Genomic DNA, 27,531 nt, shown 5'->3' with positions numbered 1-27,531 from the left:
ATCCCTCCTTCCACTCCTCCATCCCTCCTTCCACTCATCCATCCTTCCTTCCACTCATCATCCCTCCTTCCCCTCATCCATCCTTCCTTCCAATCATCCATCCTTCCTTGCACTCATCCATCCCTCCTTCCACTCCTCCATCCCTCCTTCCACTCATCCATCCTTCCTTGCACTCATCATCCATCCCTCCTTCCTTCCACTCATCCATCCATCCTTCCACTCATCCATCCTTCCACTCATCCATCCCTCCTTCCACTCATCCATCCTTCCTTCCACTCATCCATCCTCCCTTCCACTCATCCATTCTTCCACTCATCCATCCCTCCTTCCACTCATCCATCCTTCCTTCCACTCCTCCATCCCCCCTTCCACTCATCCATCCCCCCTTCCACTCATCCATTCTTCCACTCATCCATCCCTCCTTCCACTCATCCATCCCTCCTTCCACTCATCCATCCCCCCTTCCCCCTTCCACTCATCCATCCCCCCTTCCACTCATCCATCCCCCCTTCCACTCATCCATCCTTCCTTCCACTCATCGATCCCCCCTTCCACTCATCCATCCCCCCTTCCACTCATCCATCCCCCCTTCCACTCATCCATCCCTCCTTCCACTCCTTCATCCCTCCATTTTCTTTTCTTTTTTGTGTACAAGATCGAGGCTCGTGCAAGAGCCAAGAGCGTGTAAGAGCTCCTTCCACTCATCCATCCTTCCTTCCACTCATCCATCCCTCCTTCACCTCATCCATCCCTCCTTCCACCCATCCATCCTTCCTTTCACTCATCCATCCTTCCACTCATCCATCCCTCCTTCCACTCATCCATCCTTCCTTCCACTCATCATCCATCCTTCCTTCCACTCCTCCATCCCTCCTTCCACTCATCATCCATCCTTCCTTCCACTCCTCCATCCCTCCTTCCACTCATCCATCCTTCCTTCCACCCATCCAATCATCCATCCCAACTTCCACTAATCCATCCCAACTTCCACTCATCCATCCCTCCTTCCCCACATCCATCCCAACTTCCACTCATCCATCCCTCCTTCCCCTCATCCATCCCTCCTTCCCCTCATCCATCCCAACTTCCACTCATCCAGCCCTCCTTCCACTCATCCTTCCTTCCACCCATCCAATCATCCATCCCTCCTTCCCCTCATCCATCCCAACTTCCACTCATCATCCATCCCTCCTTCCACTCCTCCAATCCTCCTTCCACTCATCCATCCTTCCTTCCACCCATCCTTCCTTCCTTCCACTTATCCATCCCAACTTCCACTCATCCATCCCTCCTTCCCCTCAGCCATCCCTCCTTCCCCACATCCATCCCAACTGCCACTCATCCATCCCTTGTTCCCCTCATCCATCCCTCCTTCCCCTCATCCATCCCAACTTCCACTCATCCATCCCTCCTTCCACTCATCCGTCCTTCCTTCCACCCATCCAATCATCCATCCCTCCTTCCCCTCATCCATCCCAACTTCCACTCATCATCCATCCCTCCTTCCACTCCTCCATCCCTCCTTCCACTCATCCATCCTTCCTTCCACTCATCCATCCTTCCTTCCACTCCTCCATCCCTCCTTCCACTCATCATCCATCCTTCTTTCCACTCATCCATCCTTCCTTGCACTCATCCATCCTTCCTTGCACTCATCCATCCTTCCTTGCACTCATCCATCCCAACTTCCACTCATCCATCCTTCCTTCCACTCATCATCCATCCCTCCTTCCTTCCACTCATCCATCCATCCTTCCACTCATCCATCCTTCCACTCATCCATCCCTCCTTCCACTCATCCATCCCCCCTTCCACTCATCTATTCTTCCACTCATCCATCCCTCCTTCCACTCCTCCATCCTTCCTTCCACTCCTCCATCCCTCCTTTCACTCATTCATCCTTCCTTCCACTCATCCATCCTTCCTTCCACTCATCCATCCCCCCTTCCACTCATCCATTCCCCCTTCCACTCATCCATCCTTCCTTCCACTCATCCATCCCCCCTTCCACTCATCCATCCCCCCTTCCACTCATCCATCCCTCCTTCCACTCCTTCATCCCTCTATTTTTTTTTTGTGTGTGTACAAGATCGAGGCTCGTGCAAGAGCCAAGAGCGTGGAAGAGCTCCTTCCACTCATCCATCCTTCCTTCGCCTCATCCATCCTTCCTTCCACTCCTCCATCCCTCCTTTCACTCATCCATCCTTCGACTCATCCATCCCTCCTTTCACTCCTCCATCCTTCCTTCCACTCCTCCATCCCTCCTTTCACTCATCCATCCTTCGACTCATCCATCCCTCCTTTCACTCCTCCATCCTTCCACTCATCCATCCCTCCTTCCACTCATCCATCCCTCCTTTCACTCATCCATCCTTCCTCCCACTCCTCCATCCCTCCTTTCACTCATCCATCCTTCGACTCATCCATCCCTCCTTTCACTCCTCCATCCTTCCACTCATCCATCCCTCCTTTCACTCATCCATCCCTCCTTCCACTCATCATCCATCCTTCCTTCCACTCCTCCATCCCTCCTTCCACTCATCATCCATCCTTCCTTCCACTCCTCCATCCCTCCTTCCACTCATCCATCCTTCCACTCCTCCATCCCTCCTTTCACTCATCCATCCCTCCTTCCACTCATCCATCCCTCCTTCCACTCATCATCCATCCTTCCTTCCACTCCTCCATCCCTCCGTCCACTCATCCATCCTTCCTTCCACCCATCCAATCATCCATCCCAACTTCCACTCATCCATCCCAACTTCCACTCATCCATCCCTCCTTCTCCTCATCATCCATCCTTCCTTCCACTCCTCCATCCCTCCTTCCACTCATCCATCCCTCCTTCCACTCATCCATCCTTCCTTCCACCCATCCAATCATCCATCCCAACTTCCACTCATCCATCCCAACTTCCACTCATCCATCCCTCCTTCCCCTCATCCAACCCTCCTTCCCATCATCCATCCCTCCTTCCCCTCATCCATCCCAACTTCCACTCATCATCCATCCCTCCTTCCACTCCTCCATCCCTCCTTTCACTCATTCATCCTTCCTTCCACTCATCCATCCCTCCTTCCACTCCTCCATCCCTCCTTTCACTCATTCATCCTTCCTTCCACTCATCCATCCCTCCTTCCCCTCATCCATCCCAACTTCCACTCCTCCATCCCTCCTTTCACTCATTCATCCTTCCTTCCACTCATCCATCCTTCCTTCCACTCATCCTTCCTTCCTTCTACTCATCCATCCTTCCTTCCACTCCATCCCTCCTTTCACTCATCCATCCTTCCACTCATCCATCCCTCCTTCCACTCATCCATCCCTCCTTCCACTCATCATCCATCCTTCCTTCCACTCCTCCATCCCTCCTTCCACTCATCATCCATCCTTCCACTCCTCCATCCCTCCTTCCACTCATCCATCCTTCCTTCCACCCATCCAATCATCCATCCCAACTTCCACTCATCCATCCCAACTTCCACTCATCCATCCCTCCTTCCCCTCATCCATCCCTCCTTCCCCACATCCATCCCTCCTTCCACTCATCCATCCTTCCTTCCACCCATCCAATCATCCATCCCTCCTTCCCCTCATCCATCCCAACTTCCACTCATCATCCATCCCTCCTTCCACTCCTCCATCCCTCCTTCCACTCCTCCATCCCTCCTTCCACTCATCCATCCCTCCTTCCACTCATCCATCCCTCCTTCCCCTCATCCATCCCAACTTCCACTCATCATCCATCCCTCCTTCCACTCCTCCATCCCTCCTTTCACTCATTCATCCTTCCTTCCACTCATCCATCCCTCCTTCCACTCCTCCATCCCTCCTTTCACTCATTCATCCTTCCTTCCACTCATCCATCCCTCCTTTCACTCATTCATCCTTCCTTCCACTCATCCATCCCTCCTTCCCCTCATCCATCCCAACTTCCACTCCTCCATCCCTCCTTTCACTCATTCATCCTTCCTTCCACTCCTCCATCCCTCCTTCCACTCATCATCCATCCTTCCACTCCTCCATCCCTCCTTCCACCCATCCAATCATCCATCCCAACTTCCACTCATCCATCCCAACTTCCACTCATCCATCCCTCCTTCCCCTCATCCATCCCTCCTTCCCCACATCCATCCCTCCTTCCACTCATCCATCCTTCCTTCCACCCATCAAATCATCCATCCCTCCTTCCCCTCATCCATCCCAACTTCCACTCATCATCCATCCCTCCTTCCACTCCTCCATCCCTCCTTCCACTCCTCCATCCCTCCTTTCACTCATTCATCCTTCTTTCCACCCATCCATCCCTCCTTCCACTCCTCCATCCCTCCTTCCCCTCATCCATCCCTCCTTCCCCACATCCATCCCTCCTTCCACTCATCCATCCTTCCACCCATCCAATCATCCATCCCTCCTTCCCCTCATCCATCCCAACTTCCACTCCTCCATCCCTCCTTTCACTCATTCATCCTTCCTTCCACTCATCCATCCCTCGTTCCACTCACCCATCCTTCCTTCCACTCATCCTTCCTTCCTTCCACTCATCCATCCTTCCTTCCACTCCTCCATCCCTCCTTTCACTCATCCATCCTTCCACTCATCCATCCCTCCTTCCACTCATCCATCCCTCCTTCCACTCATCATCCATCCTTCCTTCCACTCCTCCATCCCTCCTTCCACTCATCATCCATCCTTCCTTCCACTCCTCCATCCCTCCTTCCTTCCACTCATCCATCCTTCCTTCCACCCATCCAGTCATCCATCCCAACTTCCACTCATCCATCCCAACTTCCACTCATCCATCCCTCCTTCCCCTCATCCATCCCTCCTTCCCCACATTCATCCCTCCTTCCACTCATCCATCCTTCCTTCCCCTCATCCATCCCTCCTTCCACTCATCATCCATCCCTCTTTCCCCTCATCCATCCCAACTTCCACTCATCATCCATCCCTCCTTCCCCTCATCCATCCCAACTTCCACTCATCATCCATCCCTCCTTCCACTCCTCCATCCTTCCTTCCACTCCTCCATCCCTCCTTTCACTCATTCATCCTTCCTTCCACTCATCCATCCCTCCTTCCACTCATCCATCCCTCCTTCCCCTCATCCATCCCAACTTCCACTCATCCATCCCTTCTTCCACTCATCCATGCCAACTTCCACTCATCCCTCCCAACTTCCACTCATCCCTCCCAACTTCCACTTATTCACAACTGACTAAACAATGTAGGGACGCACCCACGTGGGCGATGCGCGGCGGCGATATTGGTCAGAGCCAGAGCGAGCGGTCCTGCAGTTTTGCTGGTTGCGCAGATGGGAGTCCTCGATTATCGACTGCTGATTGGTTGTTGGAGGGAATTTTCCCGTCATTCCGTGCACGATGAACGAGGGATTACCCATCTACAGCCTCGTTTTATATTTGTGAAGATCCGTTGAGCGGAAGTTTGTTCTCGAATTTGATTGGAAAAAAGTGATATTTTGGAGATAGAGATGTCGTTCAAAGGTGAGTGGACGGTAAACATAGCAAATATTCTACAATGTGGTGAATATTTCATTCAGATTGGTTCATCGTGAAAGCGTTCAGAATCATTGGAATCTCCCGCGATGAAGCTAACTCCAAGGGCCTTTCACTCACTCACCGCAGGCAGGTTGGTGATCTTTCCGTCTTCTACCGACTCCTCTCCGGCCTTGCTCCCCCAGCTTCTCTGGGCTCTGTCCCGCAAATATTCCTACAGGTCGCACAAGATTTGCCTGCAACCCTCTTATGGTTAAACTGCCAAAATCAAGACTCTCTGCTCACCTTCACTCCTTCATTCCTCTTTTCTCCCACGTCTGGAACAAACTCCCTCACTCTCTTCAATCCCACTCCACCCTCCAGGTCTTTAAGACAGCTGTTCACCACCATCTCTTATCTCCCTCCATCCAAAATCTTGATCTTTTCTACCCCCGCTAATTTCGGTCCCCTTGTCTTTTATACCTCTTAGCCTGGTGTTGGACGAGCGGCTAGGGTGTCAGCTTAGGATCCTAGGATCCTGGGTTCAAATCCAGGTCTAATTGCTGAATTAACACCAGGGGGGTCGACTCAGCCTGTTCATCCTTCAGAGGTCGGCTAATTGAGTACCAGTTCACTGGTAATTCCCTGGTTGTCATAAAAGGCGACAAAAAGGGTTGGCGGCAGGAAGGGCATCCGGCCGTAAAACATTGCTTCAAAAAGGGAACCAACAAAAACAACAACAACCAAGGTGCCCGAAAAAGGCCAACCCCTGCCTTGCGGGGAAAAATGGCCTCTAAAAAAGTTTTTTTTTTTGTTTTTTTTTGTCTTTTATACCTCTCCCCCCTCCCTTCCCACGCCTCCTCCCCCCAAGCCCTCTCCCTGCTCTCAAATGTTGTGTTTGTGTGCTTTCCCCTTCTCTCCCCATCTTGTCTTCCGCTCCCTTTTTATATATTTTGTTTGTCTGGTTGATTTGTTTGTGAAATAAATGTTAGCTCTTTCACGAGCCTCGATTCACTATAAAAAAAATAAATCATTTATTGTACACTTCTTCCACCCAATGCAATCTCTATGCGCTGGAGGATATTTAATTATTTGGCATGGGGGCGGTGTACTTTGAATGTATCTGTACTTGTTTGTTTTTCTTGTTTGTTGTACACCGCTCCTTTCCCATGCCATCTCCAGGCGCTGCATGATGTCATTGCCGGGCACCGACGGAGGCCTGGCAATGATGCGCGCTGAAAGGGAGTGCTGAGTTTTCACTCCGGTTTCTTGGTTTCTTGTTTGTTTGTTTTCTTGTTTGTTTGTCTGGGTGATATCTCAGCCATCCTTTGAGCTCGGAAGCTGAAATATGGGCACAATAGTGAGCAAGAACTTTGTCAATTTTTCTGTTTTTTGATTAATCAATTAATCAATTAATTTTTTTAAGTTACAGATTCGGATGAAATGGTGGTGGTTTAGGTATTCTATTAGCCAATTGATTAGTTATTTAATTTTGAGCAATATCTCAGGCACCTTTTGAGCTAGGAAGCTGATATTTGGACATGACAGTGACCAAGTGATATTATATGAATATGTTATATGAGTGATATTATATGATGTTATGTGAAAAACTCACAGTTACCAACCTGGTTTCGCCCTGTTGGGGCTCATCAGGGCAACGCAGTGAGTCCTGCATACACTTAATGACTCTGAAAACCTTTCGGGTATATACCAGTTATTATGCGATTTTCATACCAGCCTTTGAACCCTTGTGTTGGCTTAGCGGTTAGGGTGCCGGCTTGGGATCCAAGGGTCCTGGGTTTGAATCCCGGTCGATCGCTGAATTAACGCAAGGGGGGTTGACTCAGCCTGTCATCCTTCCGAGGTCGGCAAATTGAGTACCAGCTTGCTGGGATGAATGTTCCCGGTGTGTACCCCGGTTTAGAATAGGTACACTGTATCCCTGCACATCGTAAGAGGCGACTAAGGGCTGGTGTCAGGAAGGGCATCCGGCCATAAAAACATTGCCTCAAACAGGGAACCATGATTGTCATGGGGCCCGCAAGGCTAACCCCCGCTCCGCTCTAGCGGGGAAAATGGCCTTAAAACGATCATTCATTCATTCATATTCATACCAGCCTGGTGTTGGCTTAGCGGTTTGGGTGCCGGCTTGGGATCCTAGGATCCTGGGTTCGAATCCCGGTCGATCGCCGAATTAACACCAGGGGGGTTGACTCAGCCTGTCATCCTTCCGAGGTCGGCAAATTGAGTACCAGCTCGCTGGTAATTCCCTGTGTGTCGCAAGAGGCGACTAACAGGGTTGGTGGCAGGAAGGGCAACCGGCCATAAAACATTGCTTCAAAAAGGGGACCAATGTGCCCGAAAAAGGCCAACCCCTGCTCTGCGGGGAAAAATGGCCTCTAAGGTTGGTTTTGTACCATCAGTGGTGAACTGCCATTAAGGTATCCCATCCAGCTGTGCTGTACCTTAGTGGGAGCGATAAGTACCGTCTGCCACACGGCACATTATCTCTGGTATCCACTCATTTTATGGAATCGCTTGGATGCAGCCGGGAGCAACCAATCTAAATATAATTTCAGTTCTCCAGCTTTTTATGAGCGCACGTAATGACGACACTGCCATGTACGTACGCTCTGCCTGTCAAGCTCTCAGGTGAATCCTCCGACAGAGCATAATTTTGATCTTAGTTCAGATAGTCATAACTCTGTTTTGTTTTGTTTTCATACACTTAATTAACACAAAAATGGCAATAAAACGTATAATATAAAACACAATAAAATAAAAACTAATGCAAAAAGGCAATAAAATGTAAAAAAAAAAAAAAAAAAAAGGCAATAAAATGTAAAATACAATAAAATAAAAACTAATGCAAAAATGGCAATAAAATGTAAAATATAAAATACAATAAAATAAAAACTAATGCAAAAAATGGCAATAAAATGTAAAATATAAAATACAAGAAAATAAAAATTAATGCAAAAAATGGCAATAAATGTAAAATATAAAATACAATAAAATAAAAACTAATGCAAAAAATGGCAATAAAATGTAAAATATAAAATATAATAAAATAAAAACTAATGCAAAAAAATGGCAATAAATGTAAAATATAAAATACAATAAAATAAAAACTAATGTAAAAAATGGCAATAAAATGTAAAATATAAAATACAATAAAATAAAAACTAATGCAAAAAATGGCAATAAAGTGTAAAATATAAAATACAATAAAATAAAAACTAATGTAAAAATGGCAATGAAAAGTAAAAAGCAAAATACGATAAAATAAACGTTGAAATACCAGATCCCAAATAAATCTGAAATACCAATAAACGTTTTTATTGTAGAAATACAATAAAAATACAATAAAATCACCAGGGCAGAGTAAAAAAACAATTTATTTAAAAAACAAAACAATTTTGACATCAAGAAAAAGCAATTTTTAAAAAATTTAACAATTCTCATCAAAGTTTAACAATCGCTACAATTTGTTCATTGTGCGGATAAGCAATGCTATTGGGCTATTATTGAATGTTGTAGTGTGTGGGTGTACATATGTGTGTGCGTGTGTGTGTATGTGTGTTTGTGTGGATGTGTGAGGATGTTTATATATGTGTATATGTGTATATATGTGCATATATATGTATGTGTGTGTGTGTGTGCGTGTGCGTGTATGTGTGTGTATATATATATGTGTGTATGTATGTCTGTATGTGTATCATATGTGTGTGTGTGTGTGTGTGTGTGTGTGTGTGTGTGTGTGTGTGTATACGTGTGTATATGTGTGTATATATGTGTATATTTGTGTAGGTGTACATGTGTGTATATATGTGCATATATATGTGTGTGTGTGTATATGTGTATGTGTATATGTGTATGCATGTGTGTCGGTGTACATGTGTGTGTGTGTGTGTGTGTGTGTGTGTGTGTGTGTGTGTGTGTGTGTGTGGATGTATGGATGTGTGTGTGTGTGTGTGTGTGTGTGTGTGTGTGTGTGTGTGCATGTGCGTGTATGTGTGCTTGTGTGTGCGTGATTGTGTGTGTGTGTGCGCGTGTGTGTATGTGTGAGTGTGCGTGCGTGCGTGCATGTGTGTGTGTGTGTATGTGTGTGTGTGACCCACTCTCCCCCGTGACTGAATGTGCAGGCGCAGCATCTAACTCAATGTCGGAATGTCACACACGTCCATGCTCGTGGGATTCCCACGGGTGACCCCACTAATTATAAATATTCAGGGAAGTGCCAAGAGTCACGTTCAGAGAGACATATCTTGCAACGAAAATATATTTGAGCTGATTTATCCCCGGCATTGTGAAACGAGCGACAAGGAAGATGTGCCTCATCCTGGGAACCCTTAACTGGTGCACGAGATGTTGGTTCCTCAAATTCTCCCAATTTACGTCTCAAAGGGGCTTTGCTGGAATCTACTTTGACTTCTCCCTTCATGATGTCATTAAGTTCCTCCTGTATATGGAATGCCGATATTTTCACCTCTGCATCCAGGTCGTCATCACTGGTGATTCTTTCAATTGGACTTTTCTCACGATCTTTCCTCAACTTGTAGCCATGGTTGTTTACCTGCAGATAAAGGAATAAAATGATTTGGTGGTTGAAGCCTCATCCAAAGATGAAAGTAGATGAGCATTTGATGAAATTAAGTGCAGAAATCAAGAACAAAAAAACCAACTAAAGACTAACCTTTAAGAAACCACCAGAAAAAAGGAGCGGGAAATAGGAGTATATTTCCCTAAAAATTGGGGAATAGGAGTATTATTGAAAAAAAACCAAAAAAAAAAACACCTTTAGAGGCCATTTTTCCCCACAAGCGGGGGTTGGCCTTTTTCGGGGACCGTGGTTGTTGTTGTTTTTCGGTCCCCTTTTTGAAGCAATGTTTTACGGCCGGATGCCCTTCCTGCCGCCAACCCTTTTTTGTCGCCTTTTACGACAAGCAGGGAATTACCAGTGAACTGGTACTCAATCAGCCGACCTCGGAAGGATGACAGGCTGAGTCAACCCCCCTAGCGTTAATTCAGCGATCGACCGGGATTCGAACCCAGGATTCTAGGATCCTAAGCCGGCACCCTAGCCGCTAGCCCAACACCACTAGCCCAACACCAGGAGTATTATTGAAAGGAAGGACAAAATGTATTTGTTTACGCCATTGGTGACTTGTTGGGCAATCGCATCTGTCCCCAGGGCTCATGCTGCTGCAAACACAGATTCAAATCATTTTTATGAAATAGCTGCGAATGTGCTGATGGTCATCTCCTGAGAGTATATCTGAGACCTCTGCTGATTTTGAGGAACCCCCCCTGATCCAAAATCATATCATACGACTGATAATACGACCGCCATAATCATACGGCTGCTTAATACATTAAGCAGTCGACTCTTTGCCCCCTTCCCACTGTCCTTCAGCACGCTGCTGCTGTCTCCACTCCCTTCTGTGGTCTCAGAGGCTTCATCGAGACTCTCTTTTTCCAACAAGGGTTTTGAACTTTGAGACTTGGTTCGTGGGTGGCTAATCGCAGGTTCAGCCATGTGCCGGAAGTCAGGTCCTAAGGGCGTAGAAGCCGGCACCGCACATGCGCGTTGATAGAGCGAGAGCGGTTGGGCTGAAGTTGGGCTGCAAGGAGACTTTTTAATCTCCCTCTCTGTATGCTTGGTTGTCGACACGGATGGATTGAAAGACTACAAAGGCATCAACTCATCACCATCCCCTTGTTGTTATCCTCCAGTCCCACCTGCATGACCATACCGTTGTGGTGCTCTGAGACCATATTGTACCTCAAGTCCCCAACTGCCCTTTTTGCTTCTAGTTTGATTCCGATATTTTGGTGCCAATGGCAGTGTTTTGTTTTATTTAACACAGGTTTGATTGTGCGCCATATATATATATATATATATATATATATATAGAGTAATGACTTGCGGTTAGGATTAAAATCAAATGAATCCATTTTTAGTTCTCCAACCTTTAATGAGCAAACAAACAACTGCTCGACGTTTCGATCAGCGACATGGACAAACGTGCATCCAGTGACCTTTCTCAAGAGTAAAGCAATTAATCATGTTGTTTATTTTTCATCGATTTATTTGAAATATGCTCCATTTTGTTTGATGCAACGTTTGATTTAACGGTTGTTTTGATGTAACACCCCAAGGTGTGGTTTCAGTGGTGCAACAGTTTTGATGTACGGTTTAAATTTGAATGGCTCGAGTTGTTCCAGAGTGGCATTGATTGATCCCTCCACTTCTCCCCTCCCCCTTACTCCTCCTCCCCCACTCCCCTATCCATCCTCTCTCCACCCACTCCTCTATCGCCCCCACTCCCCTGTCCCTCCTCTCTCCCCCCACACCCCTGTCCCTTCACCACGCCCCTCTATCCACGACTCCCTTCTCCCCCCTGTCTCTGCCATTCCGCCGTCTCCCCCACTCCTCTACCTCCCCCACATCTCTCTCTACACCATTCCCCTCTCTCCGCCCTGTCTGTGCCACTCCCCTGTCTCCCCCACTTCTCTCCCTCTCCCTGCTTTCTCTCCCCCACTCCCCTCCCCCCCTATCCCCTTGTCCCTTCAACACAATTCCTCTCCCTCCCTCACTCTCTCTCCCAGCTCCCCTGTCCCTCCTCTCTCTCCACCACTCCTCACTCCCCCCCCCCCCCAACTTCATTGTCCCTTCACCACTCACCTTTCTCCACCACAACCCCCACCCCTCCCCCACTTCTCTCCCTCTCAAACTCCTGTCTCCCTCACTCCTCTCCCTCTCTCACTCCTGTCTCCCTCACTCCGCTCCCTCTCAAACTCCTGTCTCCCTCACTCCTCTCCCTCTCTCACTCTGCTCCCTCTCACTCCTGTCTCCCTCACTCCGCTCCCCAGTCTGTCTCACAAATTAATTTTAAATAAACCATTATTTGTAACAAACGTTTGGCCGCCTTCTGCCTTCCCGCGTGAGCAACCTCCAGTCTAGGTTTTATTTGAACCATATTTTGGGGATTGTAAATGGTTAATTTTATGCAGTATATATATATATATGTATGTATGTATATATATATATATATATATATATATATATATATATATATATATATATATATATATATATATATACAGTGAAACCTTGACTTACGAGTTTAATTCGTTCTGTGACCGAGCTCGTAACTCAATTTGCTCGTTTCTCAAATCAAATTTCCCCATTAAAATGCATTGAAATGCTATTAATCCGTTCCAGCGCCCCAAAAACCACACCAATTTTTTTTGAAATATATATATATAAATATCTCGTGCTTTATATTTCACCTGTATGCAGCATACAAGTTGGCAGGATGGCCTGGACTGGAGGTACGCACACTTGACTCTAAACTCCAGCCTGGGTTTGAATCCCGACCCAGCTATAACCTGTCATGTCGGTGTTTCACAGGCAGGGTGATTCATCAATGTGTGTACCGCTAAACTGGGCGCCCCGTTTGCGTCCCATTAGTTGTTGGATGTTAAGGATCTCTCCGTGTCTTCCACAAAGAGAAGGCGAGCTATCGCCGGCACACTGAACAATGTTGTGGCCTGGCATGCTCTTCTCCTCTGCCGTTATATACGTCCTCCTCGGCATCTTTTTCCAGAAGAGCCCTGTCTCGTCACAGTTGAAGATTTGCTGGGGGATGTATCCTTCGGCTTCTATCAGTTCGGCAAAAGTTACAATAAAATCTTCAGCTGCCTTCACATCCGAGCTTGCTGCCTCACCATGCCTGACGACGGAGTGAATGCCGGTCCTCTTCTTAAAATTATCAAACCATCCCCGACTGGCTTTGAATGACTCTTCCGATGCCTCGTCCGTTGATGTTCCCGCCGTCTGCTGCACCAAATCCCCGTAAATGTCTCGTGCCTTCTCACAGATGATGCTCTCAGTCACGGTATCTCCTGCGAGCTGCTTCTCCGTCAACCACACAAACAACAACTTCTCCATCTCTTCATGGACAGAGGTCCGGAGCTTTGAAATAATCTTAACGCCCTTGGCTGGCGTTATAGCCTTTATCGACTCCTTCTGCTTCAAAATCGTACATATCGTAGAAGTACTACGATCGTACTGCCTCGCCAAGTCGACAACACGCACACCTCGCTCATGTTTTTCGACGACTACGTGTTTTATATCCAAGCTCGCTCGCTCACTCGTAACTCAGATCTCGGCTCGCATCACAAAGCAAAAAATCGACCGAGCGACGGCTCGTATCTCGGGAAAACCCGTAAGTTGGTGCACTCGTAAGTCAAGGTTTCACTGTATGTGTGTGTATATATGTATAATATATATATATATATATATATATATCTATACATATATATATATATAATATATATATATATATACATATATATATACAGTGGGGAGAACAAGTATTTGATACACTGCCGATTTTGCAGGTTTTCCCACTTACAAAGCACGTAAAGGTCTGTAATTTTTATCATAGGTACACTTCAACTGTGGAAGACGGAATCTAAAACAAAAATCCTGAAAATCACATTGTATGATTTTTAAGTAATTAATTTGCATTTTATTGCATGAAATAAGTATTTGATCACCTACCAACCAGTAAGAATTCCGGCTCTCACAGACCTGTTAGTTTTTTCTTTAAGAAGCCCTCCCATTCTCCACTCATTACCTGTATTAACTGCACCTGTTTGAACTCGTTATCTGCATAAAAGACGTCTCCAGACCGTCTCCGACCACAAAGACCGCAAAGACCGACCGCAAAGCCGTCTCCAGACCTGTCCACACTCAATCAGACTCCAACCTCTCCACAATGGGCAAGACCAGAGAGCTGTCTAAGGACATCAGGGACAAATTTGTAGACTTGCACAAGGCTGGGATGGGCTACAGGACAATAGGCAAGCAGCTTGGTGAGAAGGCAACAACTGTTGGCGCAATTATTAGAAAATGGAAGAAGTTCAAGATGACAGTCAATCTCCCTCGTTCTGGGGCTCCATGCAAGATCTCACCTCGTGGAGCCTCAATGATCGATCATGAGAAAGGTGAGGGATCAGCCCAGAACTACACGGCAGGACCTGGTCAATGACCTGAAGAGAGCTGGGACCACAGTATCAAAGAAAACCATAAGTAACACACTACGCCGTCATGGATTAAAATCCTGCAGCGCACGCAAGGTCCCTCTGCTCAAGCCAGCGCATGTCCAGGCCCGTCTGAAGTTTGCCAATGACCATCTGGATGATCCAGAGGAGGAATGGGAGAAGGTCATGTGGTCTGATGAGACCAAAATAGAGCTTTTTGGTTTAAACTCCACTCGCCGTGTTTGGAGGAAGAAGAAGGATGAGTACAACCCCAAGAACACCATCCCAACCGTGAAGCATGGAGGTGGAAACATCATTCTTTGGGGATGCTTTTCTGCAAAGGGGACAGGACGACTGCACCGTATTGAGGGGAGGATGGATGGGGCCATGTATCGCGAGATCTTGGCCAACAATCTCCTTCCCTCAATAAGAGCATTGAAGATGGGGCGTGGCTGGGTCTTCCAGCATGACAACGACCCGAAACACACAGCCAGGGCAACTAAGGAGTGGCTCCGTACGAAGCATCTCAAGGTCCTGGAGTGGCCTAGCCAGTCTCCAGACCTGAACCCAATAGAAAATCTTTGGAGGGAGCTGAAAGTCTGTGTTGCGCAGCGACAGCCCCGAAACCTGAAGGATCTGGTGAAGATCTGTATGGAGGAGTGGGCCAAAATCCCTGCTGCAGTGTGTGCAAACCTGGTTAAGAACTACAGGAAACGTCTGATCTCTGTAATTGCAAACAAAGGTTTCTGTACCAAATATTAAGTTCTGTTTTTCTGATGTATCAAATACTTATTTCATGCAATAAAATGCAAATTAATTACTTAAAAATCATACAATGTGATTTTCAGGATTTTTGTTTTAGATTCCGTCTTCCACAGTTGAAGTGTACCTATGATAAAAATTACAGACCTTGTCGTGCTTTGTAAGTGGGAAAACCTGCAAAATCGGCAGTGTATCAAATACTTGTTCTCCCCACTGTATATATATATATATATATATATATATATATATATATATATACATACATACATACATACATACATACATACATACATACATATATATATATATATATATATATATATATATATATATATATATATATATATATATATATATATACATATATATATATATACATACATACATACATACATACATATATATATATATATATATATATATATATTATATATATATATACATATATATATACATATATATATATGTATACATAGATATATACATATATATATATATATACATATATATATGTGGGGCTCGAGACCCCCCCCCCCCCCTTCTTTCGTGTTCTATTGTTGTTTCACCAATTATGTCTGCTTTGCTTAAAATATCATATCCTTCATATCCTTTGAATCCCTTTAAAAGACTTATGTTACATTACTTTGCCTGTCATGTCTGTCAAGGATTATATACTTTGTGTGACTTTTTATAGCATGTCTCTTACTGTCGAAATATCCCTTTAGAACTTAATATATCCTTATAAAGAGTTATATGTCTTGTAAAAGCCAGGCCCTGATGATATTATCCATCACTCGGTGAAGACCAAACCGTATCTTTCCAGCCTCCCTTAAGACTGTGTTAGATCACTTTCATGTTTGGCATTTTTACGACTTGCTGAACTTTTCCCCAAAAAACAGGTTTCTAGAGAATCGTCAACATGGTTGACCCATGAGTGACCTTGGAGACCACTCCGTCTTTCTCTTTGTCTTGAGAGCTAAAAACCACACCCCAATATTCCCTTTATAAAGTGAAACTCGACCGAATTATTTTGGAGCATCTTGTTGGAACGTTGGTCATTTTTGTGAGCTTCTGTCCGACGTGTTTTGCTCTCCACCAAGCTTGTGTGTATAACGAATCCAATAAATATATATCAGTTGTTCCTTCTCTCAGTCATGAGTCTTGAGTCCTAAGTCAACGGATCCGTCATATATACATATATATATACATATATATACATTTTCATATATATATATATATATATATATATATATTATATATATATATATATATATATATATATCAGTCACTATGCGACCTTCATATCATCAGTGGAGAACCGCCAGCAAGGTGTCCCATACAGCTGCTGCTGCACCTTGCTGGGAGCGATAAGCACCGCCTGCCACGTGGTAACGTTATCTCTGGTATCCACTCATCATATGGAGTCGACCTGGTTGCGGTTGGGAGTTACTAATAATGGTATCTGTAATCTGGTTCTCCAACCTAATGAGCGGACAACATGACGTCATCGCCATGCACGTCCGCCTTGCCTGCAAAGTTCCAGAGGAACCATCTAGCAGTGCGTCATTACGGATTATAAATACAGATACTGTCACAAGTGCATGCAAAACTCACAGTTACCGACCTGGTTTCGCCCTTGTTGGGGCTTCATCAGGGCAACGCAGTGAGGCTTTCCATACACTTGTAACTCTGTGACCCTTTCGGTTTTTATATCAGTCACTATGCGACCTTCATATCATCAGTGGAGAACCGCCAGCAAGGTGTCCCATACAGCTGCTGCTGCACCTTGCTGGGAGCGATAAGCACCGCCTGCCACGTGGTAACGTTATCTCTGGTATCCACTCATCATATGGAGTCGACCTGGTTGCGGTTGGGAGTTACTAATAATGGTATCTGTAATCTGGTTCTCCAACCTAATGAGCGGACAACATGACGTCATCGCCATGCACGTCCGCCTTGCCTGCAAAGTTCCAGAGGAACCATCTAGCAGTGCGTCATTACGGATTATAAATACAGATACTGTCACAAGTGTATGCAAAACTCACAGTTACCGACCTGGTTTCGCCCTTGTTGGGGCTTCATCAGGGCAACGCAGTGAGGCTTTCCATACACTTGTAACTCTGTGACCCTTTCGGTTTTTATATCAGTCACTATGCGACCTTCATATCATCAGTGGAGAACCGCCAGCAAGGTGTCCCATACAGCTGCTGCTGCACCTTGCTGGGAGCGATAAGCACCGCCTGCCACGTGGTAACGTTATCTCTGGTATCCACTCATCATATGGAGTCGACAACATGATGACGTCATGTTGTCCGCTCATTAGGTTGGAGAACCAGATTACAGATACCATTATTAGTAACTCCCAACCGCAACCAGGTCGACTCCATATGATGAGTGGATACCAGAGATAACGTTACCACGTGGCAGGCGGTGCTTATCGCTCCCAGCAAGGTGCAGCAGCAGCTGTATGGGACACCTTGCTGGCGGTTCTCCACTGATGATATGAAGGTCGCATAGTGACTGATATAAAAACCGAAAGGGTCACAGAGTTACAAGTGTATGGAAAGCCTCACTGCGTTGCCCTGATGAAGCCCCAACAAGGGCGAAACCAGGTCGGTAACTGTGAGTTTTGCATGCACTTGTGACAGTATCTGTATTTATAATCCGTAATGACGCACTGCTAGATGGTTCCTCTGGAACTTTGCAGGCAAGGCGGACGTGCATGGCGATGACGTCATGTTGTCCGCTCATTAGGTTGGAGAACCAGATTACAGATACCATTATATATATATATATATATATATATATATATATATATATATATATATACATATATATACACATACATACATAGATATATATATATATATACACATACATACATAGATATATATATATATATATACACACATACATACATAGATATATATATATATATATATATATATATATATGTCAGGTCTCAGATTTGTTACTGCTTAATGCTCAATTATAAATGCCGGTTGACTGACGTATTACCACGTAAGCTATGTTATAAAATGCTGTTCTATAATGTTATTTCATGAGTTAATAAAATGTATTCGAACCTTAGGTAGGCTGCTTGAATCGTAGACATAAATCCTTTGATAAATTGCCAAAAACATTAACTGTTTTGTTTAATGACAGTGACGCCTGAGTTACAATGAGGTTTTTGCTTCGCTTTCATTTAAAATGAGGTCATGCTGGACAATGGTATACGTGTGCTTTTTTCGAGGCTGGTCATAAAACCACGCCCACATGCGCTTGTTTTAGCGTAATGCAAGTAGAATGACATGAACCTATCGTTAACTATATATATTTTGTTTTAATCTCAGCAACGCATGACTCTGTATACATGCTTTGGATTACTCATGTACACAAACCCATAAAATATATGGGTTTGTTTGGCTAAGCATACACTCTTCTCTTTGTGAGTTACAGTTCTGTTTTCTCGGAGCCCAGAAAAACAATTGGTCCAAATGATAAAGGAAAGGCTGACTCCCCCGAATGATAACGGTGGGAGGAACCTCTCCCAGTGTTGTTTGTTCCCTCGGAGATTTCCTGATAAAACGTGTCCCTATATAAATGGACTGGGAATCAATGTGTTTTCAGGAAGGCTTGACGTGGCATGTTCTTGCTGTAGATTGCTGTAGACGTCGGTCTCCTCCGGATCCGTATAAGTTGGTTATTAATAAAGCTGCGCCATTCCAGGCTATTGTGGACTTCTTTTGCAAACGAAGAGCTGATTCTTCACAGATGGTACCAGGAGTGGGGTGTCAACAGACGCGGAGGACGGGAAACGGAGCCCGAGGGACAGGAGGAAGGCTGACCTGAGGCCGGCGCCGGCACGCTGATTTGATTAAAGGTGGGAGTTGTTTTATATTAGAGGGCTATTATTCCAAATTCGTACCTTCCTCCTTCGAGCGGGTTCAGTCTCCTTGTCTTCCCCGCTGTCTGCACTCGAACAGAAATTGTAAGTAGAGGCTCATTTAGGCCTCAGAATGGCGTAGCTTTGTTAAAGCCAGGATAAACAAGTAAGGATAAACCAGTAAGGACTTAACAGTAAGCTTAAAGTTACAGTTAGCACCAGGAGGGGAAAATGAGGTCGGACAGCCATATAGGTTGAAACCAGGTGGCCAAGATTTTTCCAGGAAGGAACAGCCCAGAGACAAGATGGGGTATGCCATTGCATGCCAGGGAACGAAGGGCTGTGGCTAAACTTAGATAAAAGGCCATAGGTTAACTTAGAAGGCCAAAGGGACATGGCCAGGAAAAGGGAAATGCGCAGGTACCATAGGTTTGACAAGAAGGTAGTGACAACTACGAGGTCAAACCAGGAAGCTCTAGACTAAGTTCTAGACAAGAGGTCCAGATAAAGCAGGCCAGGATCTGGTGGACAAGAGAAAATAAATAAGCTCACAGGAAATGGGCCAGGTGACCACAGGGTGAGAAGGACAGGTTAGGTTTTGAAATATTGAAAATTGAAGCAGGAGCTGCATTGTAGGAATTTGAAGCTTCAGAGCCAAAGGAAGCAAGTTCAGGAAGCAAAGTTCAGGACAAAACAATTAAGGAGGTAGTTAAGCAAGCAAATCAGCGGCTAATGCCGCTCGTCCATAATCCAGACCAAGACCCCGCGAAAGGGGAGGTAGCCACCATGCCCCCAACCCCCCCCCCAAGACCTGAGCTCAGTCCCAGGGCTCTAGGCAACACCCCAACACCCCGCCCTGCCTTCCCTTTTTTTCACCTCAACCAACCCCCGTCCAAACCCGTCCCAAAAAAAATCCTTTTCCTTGAATGAGAGACGTAACATGAATGAGGAATGAATGTATATTGGGATGTTAATTGACGTGTGTGTCTGGCCAATGTGTTTGTCTGTGTGTCATGTGCAAAGCAGAGGGTTTCGGTGTGAAACTTTGTAAGCGATCTGCTCGACTTGGGGGAAATTCAGGCCGGGAATGTCCATTTTAACGTCTATCCGAGAGAACAGGCGAGGTCCTGAACTGAGTTCGGATTTTCATCTGTTTGGGAGTTGTTTGGGAAGCGAATTGATATAAATCGGGTCAGGAAAGCACCCGGAGTGCCCTTGTCGATCTACTGTTGATATGAAGCGGTTTCTTGGAGATGGTTGCAGAATTCGAATCAATATGTGTGTTTTACTTGAATTGAAGAGTTCATTCAATGGCAGATATTGTGGATTGTATGTGTGGGATGTATCGCTGAGGCAGCTCACCTTTGAAATTGGTGTCATATAGTGCATTTTGGGGTCGGGTGCGATGAGGTTGCTCAGAGTGCCGGCGATAACTCGCCCACTCTCAGAGGAAGTGTGTGCCCAAATGCATTGTGGGTCATTTCGACTTTGCTGGATGTCGGACGTTCACATGTCAGTATCTTGTCAGAATCTTCTTCTTCATGTCATGTCCTTCATCCTTCATCTTCTTGTCAGAATTAGACATGAGTCATGAGCCATGTCGGAATAGTGGCCGGCTGCGACATATATGCCAGGCAATGTCACAGGACGAATACGTTATTTAAGATGGATTTATAAGATGGATAGATGGATGGATTTATTTAAGATGGCTAAAATAAACGATTTCAAGACAGAGTAATTAATTTCCGGAGTCAAGTTCCAACAGGAAGTCTTGTTCATACAGTAAGGTACAGTGCGGAGTGGCGGCTGGAAGATGCATCGAAGCATTTGGGATGATCGATGCGCCGGACAAAGGGTATGCTGGCGAACGATGCTGATAAGGTTAAGTTATTAAAACGCATATGGGTCTGAGGGCAGATAATGTGGGACAAGCTGCCTCACGGGCGCTGCAGGGAGAGTATTTGGAAATTCAATAATTTGAGCAGAAATGTCACGTTTTCAACAGAACGCTGATCCGAGGAAGGAGGACGGTCGAGGTTTCAACTGTCGGTATGTGGTGTGGCTTGTGCCAAGGTGTGGGCGCGAGGAGGTGTGTTGATGAAGCGTTGTGCGAACGAGGAAGGATGTGCGAAAGGTGTGCACCAGGTAGAGAGGTGCTGCATTGTAGAGCACGTACGGAAGTCCCTGAACGGATTGTGACGGTTGTTGGATTCGTAGAAGTTAGCATTATGCTATGTAGAGCCACATTAATGGTCATTTGTCCATTGTCGCCGGACTTGCATTACTTGTGGGATAATAAAGCGCTGGTTACCCCAATTCGAAGTTTGACCTTTTAAAGTTTAGTTGACCTTTGTTCGAGATATGCAAGGGAAAGGTCAGAGGTAATTCACTAACCTTGGAAGAACGACAGGCGGAGTCAGTCTACAGGGTGTTGCTTTAACGACAGGATATAGAACCTAAATCTGGAGAGAATATCGGGACATTATATTGTGGGTAAAACCAAAATCATGTACATAATTAGTGGACAGAGAATATCGAGTTTTTTGTTGTTGTGGAAGCGTCAGTCAGGTACAGTACGCTTGGAATTTAATTTAACCGGGTCGAGTACAGTGACGTGTTCGATCGATTTGTGAGGATGAAGAGATGCAAGTAACGTGGATTAAATTGTGGTATCACGAGTTGGGTGCCAGAGATATTGTGGTTATTATAACTCACTGAGTATAGGGGGCGCCGGGCGCACCGAGTACAGATCGGGTTGCATGATGGAGCACGCATGCATGGATTTTGGCTTTGCGAGGCCCCGGATAGAAATTGGCATTTCGATGCTGTGGATTATATTATGCCTGCCCGGAAAGGGGATGTCCTGTGCTGGGGCTGGCGACATGCCTCTGTTATTTGTCTGTCTGTCGGTCTGATTGTAAGTCTTTGGTACTGGGAGGGCTAATTGAGTGCTCAGGCGTCATTGTTCCATGGAGGCAGGAGCTGTGAGTCACAAAATGTAAATGTAACACAGAGAGATGAACAGGACAACAACGGAGTTTATATGGACGGGTTTGGGGATGCAACTTCGTCCGGGGGTTTTGGTCCAGCCTGCAAGGAGTCCAGGGGCTTGTTTTAGGGCTGGGTCGCCAAAAATGGGATGCTGTGCCCATCTGGATGTAAAATTATCCATCAAGGACGGGGAATAATGTGCAGTGTGATTGGGTAAGAGGTAAAGGCCATAAAACACCAACCCCATGAGGAACGAAATAAATGGAGAGATGTTGGGATCACATGATGGTTGGGATTGAAGAACAACCTACTGGGATTTCAAACCTGTGTTTGGGTCTGGGGCAACTGGGTGATGGGCAACAGTGTATGAGTGAGTAATTATGATCTGTTTAAGTGTAAGAGGCGGTGGAGAAGAAAGGGGTGATGAAAAGTTATTTGTTTTAGTGTGAAGTAGGTTGGTTGCTTATTTGTCACAGTAAGATGAGAGTTGTGTTTTTAAGCTTGGTCTTTGAATGAATTGTTGCTTGGAATGTGTTGATTGGAAAAGTGATTTCTGATCGCTGATCCGATCTGGTTTTGAATTGTTTGATTTAATTTTGAATTGATTGGAGGTAATAAGGAGTTGTGTTGATTTCCTGATTTGAGTTCATCTGGAAACGAAGACAGATGGGATTAATGTGTATATCAGGAACAATTTGGAAAAGAAATATGGATATATGACATTACTAAAATATAACCAAGCAATTGAGAGTTCTTGGGTTAATGGGATATAAATAAATGCATCTACAAGTTGATGGTTTATAAAAAATTTAGGTCTGGATGATACTTAAACGATGAACAATGTTGGCAATATACAAAGAATGTGACTTGTTTTTTGGGGGGAAAACATGTGGTTTAAATTTGGTTGGCTAAGTTTTAAAGATGGAGATGTTTCGCAGAACTCTTATGATTATTTACATGAGTGGTGGACTATTCCATGGCGAAGCATTTTTCAGTTTTTATGATTAAGGTTTAAGGTCTTTATGATCTGTTTAGTGTATTTTTCAAAGGAGAGGGTTTTGGTCAATGATGATGCCAAGATTCCGGATGTGGATACTGGGAAACCATCGATGTTGGGGGGAATGAAGATTAATTCAGATTTAGCGTAGTTAAGTTCGAGGAAGCTGATCTGAAGCTAGAATTTTATTTCAGTTAGGCAGTTTGTCAGGATAGAGTGGGTGGTGGTGGAGCACGATTTGGTGGAGATGAAAAAGCTGGATGTCATCGGTGAAGCAGTGGAATTGGAGACCATGGTGCATTGGCTATGGTGCATGACGGATTAAGTGACCAAGGGGGGATAGGTACAGGACGAAGAGGAGGGGGCCAAGAACTGAACCTTGGGGGACACCTTAAGGGGGAGTGAATTGTGGTGATTAAGCTGTTGTAGATGCTGTCAATTTTGCTTTGGATGAATGGTCCAGGAAGGAAGGAGGGTGCAGGTGGCACCAGGTGTGAGTGCACAGGTGTGCACCAACAGGTGTGTGGAGCAAGGTGGTGGTATCCAGGGAGCTGAGGAGTTTGTTCACGTTGTAAAGTTTGTTTATTTAGTTTGTTTATTGTAGAGAAGAGTGCTTTTGGGATTCCGGAGCCAGAGTGGATAATTTGAGGGTAGTAGGTGGAGTAGAGGACATCTTTGCAGTGCTGTAGGTGGTCCTTGTAGGCTTGGGGGTGAACTAATTTGGGTTTAATAGGCACAAGCTGGTCTAAACAGGGTGAGGAGGATGGCGTGATTGATGATGTCAAAGGAGGCGTTGAGGTGAGGAGGATGAAAATGTTGAGGTTGCCGGCATCAGAGGAGAGAAAAGGTCGCTGGTGATTTTGAGGAGAGCAGTTTCAGTACTGTGGCTGGAGCAGAATCCGGATTGGGATGTTTCATACAGGTTATTGGCAGAGTGGTGATATTTGAGTTGAGTGGCCACAGCACGTTCCAAAACTTTTGACAGAAAGGGTAGATTGGAGATGGGTCTGAAGTTATTTAGGGTGTCAGGGTTTAGTCCAGGGTTTTTCCAGAATGGGGGTGAAGTTTCACGAGTTTTTGGGGAAATCGGTATGTGAAGCTGGATTAAGTTGGAACTGCTTGATGAGCCATGGAGATGGATTGGGTTTTGTTGTTGGTTGTCTGGGAGTTCGGTTGTTGCATTGCCAAAGGTTTCTGTGTGGTGGACACACTGGTTGGCTGTTGTCTTGTGTGACGTGGGTGGAGATGTATGAGGCTGTGTGTGGCTGCCTGGAGGGGAAGGCGGCTACAGTGGTTGATATTGGTTGTGGGTTGTCCGGGGTGCTTCGATTTGCATAAAGGGTGAAGATTGGGATATTACATTATTTTAAGTAAGTATTGGTATGAGTAATTACATAAGTAATTATGAGCTATTATGAGTAATTAGTGGTATGAGTATTAGTTATGAGTAAGTGATTATTTTAGTAAAATTACATGTTTCGCTGTGTTGTTGATCTGGGGACAAGCTAGTTTGATGGGTACCCTGGGGTCTTCGGCGTGTCTATGTGTTTGGCTGTCTGTCACACCGGACTCTTGAATGGGTTTTCATGAGACGAATTTCAGAATTGATGACAATTCAGTGAGTATGGTGGACAACGTGAAGTGGCTGGTGTGAAGGAAGGGGTTGGGAAAGATGGACCCCCTTCACGAATACCCAGTAGGGTAGCTTAATTTCAGACATAACAGTGAGAATCTATTTTGAGCGAATCACAGTGGGTGAGGAAAACATTGTGTGTGACCAGACACCAGAACTGACCAGAATTGAAATTGGAAGTAGACCAGGTTATTTCTATTATTTGTTTATTCGTGAAAATAAATAAATAATAGGGGGAGGTTAATGGAGGTTAATGGTGGTTTGTTTGTGTTAATGGAGGTTAATGGTGGTTTGTTTGTGTTAATGGAGGTTAATGGTGGTTTGTTTGTGTTAATTCTAGTTGAAACTCTCACTGAAGTAATTTTCGTTTATTTTTATTTTTTGATTCGATTTGAGAGTTGAGATGATTGATTTTTTATTAATTTTATAATTTTATTTTTATTGATGTTGGAAACAGGTAATGGGATGCTGAGAGAAGGATGGAATTTAATTTGAATTGGACTGGATTAAATGGGATTGAATTTAAAAATTGAATATTGAATAAAATTGGATCCACTTGGAAAAAAGTGGATTAGGAAATTGGAGACCTGTAGACCAGGCGCTCCCAGGAGACTTGTGGATCAGGTGTTCCACCAGAGGAAAAAGACCAGGTGTTCATGGAGCACTTCACCTGCAAGAACGCCTTGGAACCAAGGTGGAAGGGACCAGTCCAGGTGTTGCTGACTACACCAACGGCAGTCTTTTGCGAGGGCAAGACTTCGTGGATCCACGCCACGCACTGTAAGTTGGCCATACAAGCACCAGACACCACACCCCCAGAACACAGTAAGGATGGGCCTAATCATAGGTACAATACTATTGATAGCGACAGCAGCTAGGGGAAACTCCGATTCCAATAGATGCGAAAACGAAACCCGACACCTCACCGTAACATGGGGACAAAGAGTATCACTACCATGTTTCGAACAGAAAGCCCTGCACACAAATTGGGTGAACATAAATTGGCTAGCACTGTCGGCAGGGCCTGGACGCGTTGGCATGATACTACAAAAGCAACGAGAGTTCCGGGAAGACGGGCGAGCTAGCATTGAGACCTTGGCCCAACCAGGATACAAATGGGGAACCCCTGATTTTAAGCTACAAACACGCACGCGCCTAGAGAAAGGCATGACTATGCAGGTCCGGTGCAGCGTCTGGACCCCTGGCGCGGCCGGTGGCGAAAGGAACTACATACCATGCATCGAATACATACTCACGCCACAACCCCAGGATAAGGCCCCAAAGAGGGGGGAAAACACATATTGGAAAGTGGCCAGGGAGGTGGCAACAATTCAAAATAGGACACACTGCTGGTCGTGCATGCACTTTCCCCAAGCAGGCACCACAGGAATACACATGATAGTGCTACCCTCGTCCCTCAATGACCTCTGCTCACAACCTATCGATTCCCCATGTTTAGTCACCACGCTGGAAAGAGAAGGGGTTGACAACGGCAAGAGTTGCAATCGACAATTTAATTATCGCCCGTCAATGATTGCCCATGTGGCCGAGAGGCCTGCCCCCGTCTGGGTCAAACCACAGAAAGGGAGGGTCTGCCTCCAGGGTTCCGGCCACTTGCGTATGGGAGAATCAGAATGCGCCTACACTCTCCCCGGGAAGCTGGGACAAGGGAGCTCGGGGATTACATTACGAATAGTACTGCAAGATAAACACAACCACAACATAACGGCTATAACATTCTCTAGGGGGGTTAGTAGGATTAATGGGGTGGTAAAGGGACTCCAGTGCTTATCCACCCACCTGGTCCCACCCCATGGGACAATGTTTATATGCGGCGACAAGGCTTACCCCTATTTACCAAATAATTGGGGGGGCACATGTTATCTGGGTTCAGTCCTTCCTGACGTTGAGATACTGGATGAGCTAGACCCAAAGTCCTTGGACAGGCGTTATAAGAGGTCAGTCATGAACGAAGATGGAACCACTAAACTACACGGGAGCCTAGGGGAAAAGGTGTTTGGTTTCTTCTTCCCAGGAGCGGGCACAGTCATGGATAGTTTCCGGATAGATAAATTGGCTTTGGCCCTAGAAAAGGTGGCAAACGACACCGCTACGGCTCATGACATACTATTGGATCGATCGGATCGCGCGCGAAAATTCTTATACATTTAGCTGGCTCACTGACTGGTTCCAGGGATGGACGGGCACCATAGTGAAGTGGTTATTGACCGCACTGGCTGTGATAATCGGGGTAGTAATTTGGGGGGCACTAATGAAATCTCTAGTCCTCCTCTGTATGAGAAAGTATTTTACAGGATGGAAAGTGAAGAAGCCGCCGACAACAACTATGGCTCTGACCACAGAGGCCGTCGACCTGAACGGGTCCTTCAACAAGGCAGTTGCGACCGGCGCTCCAGAAAATTGCATTGAATTTTGTGGCAACTGTGATACTTGTGTGGATCCCATGTGGGAACTGGCTGCTGCCTGTAACGGTGTATGTGATGACTGTGATACTTGTGCTATAAACCCCTTGCGTGTACTGGCTAACGCTGCTTATGTATTACAAGCTGACAGCTGCACGCCCCCTTCCGACCCAACTATGGATCTGATTGCGACACTGGGTCTGGCGGTTGAGGGACCCGACGCGGATGTCCTAGACCCGCAAGCCGACCAGGCGCCCATGGGAGACTTTGACATAAAGGAAGTCCCTCTC

The sequence above is a fragment of the Myxine glutinosa genome, chromosome 14 (assembly GCF_964187855.1).
Source record: "Myxine glutinosa chromosome 14, kmMyxGlut1.1, whole genome shotgun sequence".
NCBI lineage: Eukaryota > Metazoa > Chordata > Myxini > Myxiniformes > Myxinidae > Myxine > Myxine glutinosa.
This window is presented reverse-complemented; position numbering follows the sequence as displayed.